Genomic DNA, 9,021 nt, shown 5'->3' with positions numbered 1-9,021 from the left:
TTGGATCTATCTCTCTGTTTTTGCGTTCTCAGATTCTACCCCTTCACCGGTTCTTTAATATCCGGAGATCTGTAACTCCGATTGGGGTGAATCTTTCGCCCAGATTTTTCTCATAAAATTAGCTTTCTTGCGGCAAAAGAAGGGCATCAACCGCCGTACGAGTGGCCCACGAAAGTGCCGGATGCGCCCAGGGGGTGTGGGCGCGCCCCCTGTCTTGTGGCCACCTCAGACGCCGTTTCGCGTTGATTCTTCCTCCGGAAAATCCCAAATATTCCAAAATAATTCTCCGTCCGTTTTTATCCTGTTTGGACTCCGTTTGATATTGGTTTTCTACGGAACATAAAACATGCAACAAACAGGAACTGGCACTGGGCACTGGATCAATATGTTAGTCCCAAAAACAGTATAAAAAGTTGCGAAAAACATATGAAAGTTGAAGAATATTGGCATGGAACAATCAAAAATTATAGATACAACGGAGATGTATCACTTCCTTTGAAGGCCAAGGCTAGTGTGGAAGAAGAGGGTGAAGAGGAAGAAGAGGAGAGTTGCCCCAAAGATACCAAATATGTCTATCGTGAGCACATGGCTCTTGCCTCACGGCAATTTTGGAGCAAGAATAACTCAAGGCCCGACTTCAACAAGAACAACTCAAGTGGTGCCAAGGGCAAGCAACGTGTGAGGACGTGCTATAATTGTGGAAATGTGAGTCACTTTGTTGTGGATTGCTCGTACGAGAAGAGGGAAGACAATGGTTGCAAGCTTATTCGAAAAGACAAGGCCAAGTCGTTCCCCAACAAGAACAACTTCACTAAGAAGACTCCTCCCAAGGGGTTGATGGCACAAGAAGAGTACAATGAGGATGACAATGATGATGAAGATGGTGAGTCGGTTTCCATGGCCTCCGTTGCCATTGCAACAACTCCATGGGTGTCCCTCTTCGATTCACCCAACGAGAACATCACCGCCAAGTGCCTCATGGCTAAAGCCACCAACAAGGTAACCCCCAACATCAAAACTACCATCACTACTAATCCTTCCTTGACGGATTGCACTGATAAAAGTGAGGGGGCGAAGGAGGAGGAGAATGGGTTTGAGTCTTTTATGAGTAAGCTCAAGGGTAAATCCAAGAAGCACTTTGTTGCTCTCTTGGAACAACTTGGTGAAGCCAATGACATGATTGAGGCTCACGAAGAAACCATCTCTAAGATGGAACGGCATAGTCGTGACTATGCCGATGAGATGTCGGATCTCTCTAATGCGCTTGAAGAAGAGTGTGGTCATCGTTTGGATCTTGAGGAGTCACACAACGATGATCATGCTAAATTAAAGAAATATCTTGATCATGCTCTTGCTGTATCTCGTGTGCTCAATTCCGAGAAGGCTAAACTTGGGGTTGACCATGCTAGACTCAAGGAGGGGTTTGATCTAATTGACAAGGCTCACAAGGCCTTGAAGAGTGCTCATGCTAGTTTCAAAGAGTCTCATGATCAACTCCAAGTAAAGCTAACTGATATGTCCATTTTGCATCATGTTTTCCTACTGTTATTTATGTTGTTTTATTGTATAATAATGCTGTTTGGAATAATTATAATGCCGTTTATCTCATAATATGCAAGGTATACACAAAGGGGGAGAATTCTGGCAGCAGTAAATCTGGACCTGAAAAAGCTATGTCAAGCTACCTATTCTGCACACCACCAAATGAGCTGAAACTCCACGAGATTTTTTTATGGAATATTTAAGAATTATTGGAGCAAATAAGTACCAGAGGGGGGCCACCAGGTGGGCACAACACACCTGGGCACGCTAGGAGGCCCAGGCGTGCCCTGGTGGGTGCTGCCCTCCTCGGCCCACCTCCGGTGCCCATCTTCTGGTATATAACTCATTTTAACCTAAAATAATTGAGGGGAGGACTTTCGGGCCAAAGCGTTGCCGTCTCAAGGTGGAACTTGGGCAGGAGCACTTTTTCCCTCCGGCGAGTGATTCCGTTGGGGGAACTTCCCTCACAGAGGGGGAAATCATCGTCATCATCATCACCAACAACTCTCCCATCTTGGGGAGGGCTATCTTCATCAACATCTTCAACAGCACCAACTCCTCTCAAACCCTAGGTCATCTCTTGTGTTCAATCTTTGTACCAGAACTATAGATTGGTGCTTGTGGGTGACTAGTAGTGTTGATTACATCTTGTAATTGATTACTATATGGTTTATCTGGTGGAAGATTATATGTTCAGATCCATTATGATATTTAATACCCCTATGGTCTTGAGCATGATTATCATTTGTGAGTAGTTACTTTCATTCTTGAGGTCACGGGAGAAATCATGTTTCAAGTAATCATGTGAACTTGATATGTGTTCGATATTTTGATGATATGTATGCTGCCATTCTCTTAGTGGTGTCATGTGAACGTCAACTACATGACACTTCACCATATTTGGGCCTAAGGGAATGCATTGTGGAGTAGTTATTAGATGATGGGTTGTGAGAGTGACAGAAGCTTAAACACCAGTTTATGCGCTATTATGTAAGGGACCGATTGGATCCAAAAGTTTAATGCTATGATTAGAATTTATTCTTCATACTTTTCTCGTAGTTGCGGATGCTTGCGAGAGGGTTAATCATAAGTAGGAGGTTTGTTCAAGTAAGAACAGCACCTAAGCACCGGTCCACCCATATACCAAATTATCAAAGTAGCTGACACGAATTAAGCCAACATGATGAAGGTGACTAGATGAAATTCCCGTGTACCCTCAAGAACACTTTGCTTATCATAAGAGACCGTTTTGGCATGTCCTTTGACTCAAAAGGATTGGGCTACCTTGCTGCACTTTTGTTACTACTATCATTACTCGCTCGTTAAAAATTATCTTGCTATCAAACTACTCCGCTACTTACAATTTCAGCACTTGCAGTAATTACCTTGCTGAAAACCACTTGTCATTTCCTTCTGCTCTTCGTTGGGTTCGACACTATTACTTATCGAAAAGGCTACGATTGACCCCATATACTTGTGGGTCATCAAGGCTATTTTCTAGCGCTGTTGCCGGGGAGTGAAGTGCTCTTGGTAAGGAAACATTATTACTATGTGCTGAAATTTATTGTCACTTGCTACTATGGGAAACAATCCTTTGAGGGGTTTGTTCGGAGTATCTTCACCTTGACCAGAACCACAATTAGTTTCCCCTCAGCCTACTGCACGTACTGAAAATATTGAATATGAAATTCCTTCGGGTATGGTAGAACAACTGCTAGCTAATCATTACGCAGGAAATGGAACTGAACATCCTGATATGCACTTGATATATGTGGATGAAATTTGTGGATTGTTTAAGCTTGCAGGTTTTCCCGGAGATGAAGCTAATAAGAAGGTTTTCCCTTTAGCTTTGAAGGTAAAGCATTGACATGGTATAGGCTATGTGATGATATTGGATCTTGGAACTGGAATCGGTTGAAATTGGAATTTCATCAAAAAAATTATCCTATGCATCTTGTTTATCGTGATCGGAACTATAAATATAAATTTTGGCCTCGTGAAGGAGAAAGTATCGCTCTAGCTTTGGGGAGGCTTAAGTCAATGTTATATTCATGCCCCAATCATGAGCTCTTAAGAGAAATTATTATTCAGAATTTTTATGCTCGACTTTCTCGTGATGATCAATCCATGCTCGATACTTCTTGTGATGGTCTTTTATGAAGAAGACTATTGAATTCCGGGATCTTTTAGAAAGAATTAAATGCAACTCTAAAGATTGGGAACTCGACAAAGGTAAAGAGTCAGGTATTGAACCTAAGTTTGATTGTGTTAAATCTTTTATGAATACCGATGCTTTTCAAAAGTTTAGCGCTAAATATGGACTTGACTCTGAGATAGTAGCTTCCTTTTGTGAATCTTTTGCTACTCATGTTGATCTTCCTAAGGAGAAGTGGTTTAAGTATCATCCACCTATTAAAGAGGAAGTTAAAGAACCGGTAAAAGCTAAAGAAGAAACTATCATTTACAATGTTGATCCAGTTGTTCCCACTGCTTATATTGAAAACCCACCTTTCCCTGTTAGGATGAAGGAACATGCTAAAGATTCAACTGTGGTTAACAAAAGTTATGTTAGAACACCCAAACCAGCTGAACAAATCGGAGTTGAACCTAGTGTTTCTATGATTAAAGACCTCTTAGTCGATAATATTAATGGGCATGTTATTTACTTCTGTGATGAAGCTTCTAGAATTGCCAAACCTGATAAAAAGGATAAACATAGACCAGTTGTTGGCATGCCTGTTGTCTCAATTAAGATAGGAGATCACTGTTATCATGGGTTATGTGACCTAGGTGCTAGTGTGAGTGCTATTCCTTTTTCCTTATATGAAGAAATTAAGAATGAAATAGTACCCGCTGAAATAGAAGACATAGATGCCACTATTAAACTTGCCAATAGAGATATTGTATTACCAATTGGGATTCTTAGAGATGTTGAAGTCTTGTGTGGGAAAATAAAATACCCTACTGATTTTCTTGTTCTTAGCTCCCCACAAGATGACTTTTGTCCCATTATATTTGGTAGACCTTTCTTGAACACCGTCAATGACAAAATAGATTGTAAGAAACAAACTGTCAGTGTTAGCCTTGGTGATGAATCTCATGAATTTAGTTTTTCCAAGTTTAGTAGACATCCTCATAAGAAAGATTTGCCTAGTAAAGATGAAATTATTTGTCTTGCTTCTATTGTTGTACCTCCTACTGGTCCTTTAGAACAATATTTGCTGGACCATGAAAATGATTTGCATATGCGTGAAAGAAATGAAATAGATAGATCTTTATCAAACAACAACCTCTGCTTAAACACAATTTGCCTATTGAAACTCTAGGAGGTCCTCCTCCACCTAAAGGTGATCCTGTGTTTGAATTAAAACAATTGCCAGACACTTTGAAATATGCTTACCTTGATGAGAAAAAGATATATCATGTTATTATTAGTGCTAACCTTTCAGAACATGAAGAAGAAAGATTATTGAAAGTTCTAAGGAAGCACAAAGCTGCTATTGGATATACTCTTGATGATCTTAAAGGCATTAGTCCCACTCTATATTAGCACAAGATTAATATGGAACCTGATGCTAAACCCGTTGTTGATCACCAACATCGATTAAATTCGAAGATGAAAGAAGTGGTAAGAACGGAAATATTAAACTTCTGGAAGCAGGTATAATCTATCCTATAGCTGATAGTAGATGGGTAAGTCCTATTCATTGTGTCCCTAAGAAGGGAGGTATTATTATCGTTCCTAATGATAAGAATGAGCTCATTCCACAAAGAATTGTCACAGGCTATAGGATGGTAATTGATTATAGAAAATTAAACAAAACAACTAGAAAAGATCATTACCCTCTGCCTTTTATTGGTCAAATGTTAGAAAGATTATCTAAGCACACACATTTTTTCTCCTTGATGGATATTCTGGTTTTTCACAAATACCTGTTTCACAACCTGATCAATAAAATACCATTTTTACTTGTCCTTTTGGAACTTATGCTTATAGACGTATGCCTTTTGGTTTATGTAATGCACCTGATACCTTTCAAAGATGCATAACTGTTATATTCTCCGATTTTTGTGAAAAGATTGTTGAGGTTTTCATGGATGACTTTTCCGTTTATGGGAAGTCTTTTGATGATTGTTTAAGCAATCTTGACTGAGTTTTGCAGAGATGTGAACAAACAAATCTTGTCTTGAATTGGGAGAAGTGCCACTTTATGGTTAACGGAGGTACTGTTTTGGCCCATAAAATTTCTGAAAGAGGCATTGAGGTGGACAAAGCCAAGGTTGATGCAATTGAGAAAATTCCATGTCCTAAAGATATCAAAGGTATTCGTAGTTTCCTTGGTCGTGTTGGTTTCTATAGGAGGTTTATCAAAGACTTTTCTAAAATTTTCTAGGCCTCTTACGAATCTTTTGCAAAAGGATATTCCCTTTGTGTTTGATGATGATTGTTTGGAAGCCTTTGAAACATTAAAGAAAGCCTTAATTACTGCACCTGTTGTTCAACCACCTGATTGGAACTTGCCTTTTGAGATTATGTCCGATGCTAGTGATTATGCTGTTGGTGTTGTTCTAGGACAAAGAGTTGATAAAAAATTGAATGTTATTCACTATGCTAGTAAAACTCTAGACAATGCTCAACGAAACTATGCTACTACTGAAAAAGAATTCTTAGTAGTGGTGTTTTCTTGTGATAAATTCAGATATTACATTGTTGATTCTAAAGTGATTGTTCACACTGATCATGCTGCTATAAAATATCTTATGGAAAAGAAAGATGCTAAACCCAGACTCATTAGATGGGTTCTGATGCCACAAGAATTTGATTTGCATATTAGTGATAGGAAAGGGGCAGAGAACCCCGTAGCCGATAACTTGTCTAGGCTTGAAAATATTCTTGATGACCCACAACCTATTAATGATAGCTTTCCTGATGAACAACTAGCTGCAATAAATGTTTCAGTACACCTTGGTATACTGACTATGCTAATTATATTGTTGCTAAATATATACCACCTAGTTTCGCATACCAACAAAAGAGAGAATTATTCTATGATTTAAGACATTACTTTTGGGATGATCCACATCTTTATAAAGAAGGAGTATATGGTATTCTTAGACGTTGTGTACCTGAGCATGAATAGGAACAAATCCTATGGAAATGTCACTCTGAAGCTTATGGAGGACATCACGTGGGAGACAGAACCGCTCATAAGGACCCGAACAAGTATTTCAATACCGCCTATGATGGATTGATGGCTCAGGACGCCGAAGACTCATGCTATGAGCATGGAGATGATGACTTGATGCTGCCTGATTTGCAAGAGCCGGAACATCCTAAGGCGAATGCAAAAAGTCTCTCTTCAAGCCATCCTCGTAGGAGACGCCTCCAGATGCCGCCTCTACCCAGCAACCCCCCGAGGCCCGTCCACTGTTTAGCCCGACGACACTAGGGGTGGTGGTTAGGGAAGGTATGGTGGGATCACTACCGCCAGCCGCCAAGAAGCAAAGGAAGAGACCGCCCAGGAAAGGCCCTAAAGGCGCCATAGGTGCTTCAAGCAGCCAGCTGCCTCTGAACCCCCGGGTGGTAGACAGAATACCTGTCGAAGGTAAGATGCATTTCCATGTCACCGGTGAGCCGATCCTACCTGCCAAAGCGCTAGATCACATACTGAACAATGATCTAAAGAGACTCCATGAAGATGTGCTAGCCAAAGAGAAAAGCCTTCTGACCGCGAAAGATCCAGGATACCCGCTTTACGCGGCTCAGGTGCCGGGTGGGAAGTTGTACGTCGATACCTGGCCCGCGAATCGGTTCCTCCTGCGATTTGACCACATCTACAACATGTTCCACATGACCAAGCTGGATTTCCAGTTCATCCGCATGTATGCACTGTATCTCAACTACTTCATTAGGATGGAGAGAATAAAATATATCTGCATCGCCGACTCATACTATATGCACGAGAGCTTCTTGGCAGTTTGCAAAAGAGCACCGTGACTATGCGAGCAAGTAGCTCGGTGGATTCATGATCCCTAATAAGGACAGGGAAGCGATTCTCCTACCTTATCATCCCTTGTAAGTCATCCGCGCATATCCTTTCGTACGTGTTAATCATTCCTTTGCAAGCATGGAGGCTAATTTGAGGTGTACTTAATTTGCACAGCGGGGGCGGCGCCATCCTCATCATTCTGTACCCGGAATACTCCCATGCTATGTACTTGGACTCGTTGAAGAACCTCAAGAGAAAAAGATTACACGCGTGTAAAGAGTGTTCTCGATAGTGCTCTGTCAACCTTTAGCCTGTCTGGTGGATATATCTGTTGGGAAACGTAGTAATTTCAAAAAAAATCCTACGCACACGCAAGATCATGGTGATGCATAGCAACGAGAGGGGAGAGTGTTGTCCACGTACCCTCGTAGACCGTAAGCGGAAGCGTTATGACAACGCGGTTGATGTAGTCGTACGTCTTCACGATCCGACCAATCCAAGCACCGAACGTACGGCACCTCCGAGTTCAGCACACGTTCAGCTCGATGACGATCCCCGAACTCCGATCCAGCAGGGTCTCGGGGATGAGTTCCGTCAGCACGACGGCATGGTGACGATGATGATGTTCTACTGACATAGGGCTTCGCCTAAACACCGCAACGATATGGCCGAGGTGGAATATGGTGGAGGGGGGCACCGCACACGGCTAAGGAACGATCACGAAGATCAATTTGTGTGTCTAGAGGTGCCCCCCTGCCCCTGTATATAAAGAAGGGAGGGGGAAGGTGCGGCCGGCCCCCTAGGGGTGCGCCTGGAGGAGTCCTACTCCCACCGGGAGTAGGACTCCCCCCTCTTGCCTTGGTGGAGAAGGAAAGGGGGAGGGGAAAGAGGAAAGGGGGGCGCCGCCCCCCCCTTCCTTGTCCTATTCGGACTAGGGGGGAGGGGGCGCGCGGCCTCCCTGGCCGGCCCTCCTCTTCTCCCTGTCATCTTAACGTTAAGCGTGCGGACCCTACGGGTTCGAGAACTATGTAGACATGACCTAGAACTATTCTAGGTCAATAACCAATAGCGGAACCTGGATGCTCATATTGGCTCCTACATATTCTATGAAGATCTTTATCGGTCAAACCGCATAACAACATACGTTGTTCCCTTTGTCATCGGCATGTTACTTGCCCGAGATTCGACCGTCGGTATCTAATACCTAGTTCAGTCTCGTTACCGGCAAGTCTCTTTACTCGTTATGTAATGCATCATTCCGTAACTAACTCATTAGCTACATTGCTTGCAAGGCTTATAGGGATGTGCATTACCGAGAGGGCCCAGAGATACCTCTCCGACAATCGGAGTGACAAAACCTAATCTCGAAATACGCCAACCCAACATGTACCTTTGGAGACACCTATAGAGCTCCTTTATAATCACCCAGTTACGTTGTGACGTTTGGTAGCACACAAGGTATTCCTCCGATAAACGGGAGTTGCATAAT

The sequence above is a fragment of the Triticum aestivum genome, chromosome 2B, assembly GCF_018294505.1.
Source record: "Triticum aestivum cultivar Chinese Spring chromosome 2B, IWGSC CS RefSeq v2.1, whole genome shotgun sequence".
Classification (NCBI taxonomy): domain Eukaryota; kingdom Viridiplantae; phylum Streptophyta; class Magnoliopsida; order Poales; family Poaceae; genus Triticum; species Triticum aestivum.
The sequence above is the reverse complement of the archived record's forward strand: the minus strand, read 5'-3'. Positions refer to the sequence as shown.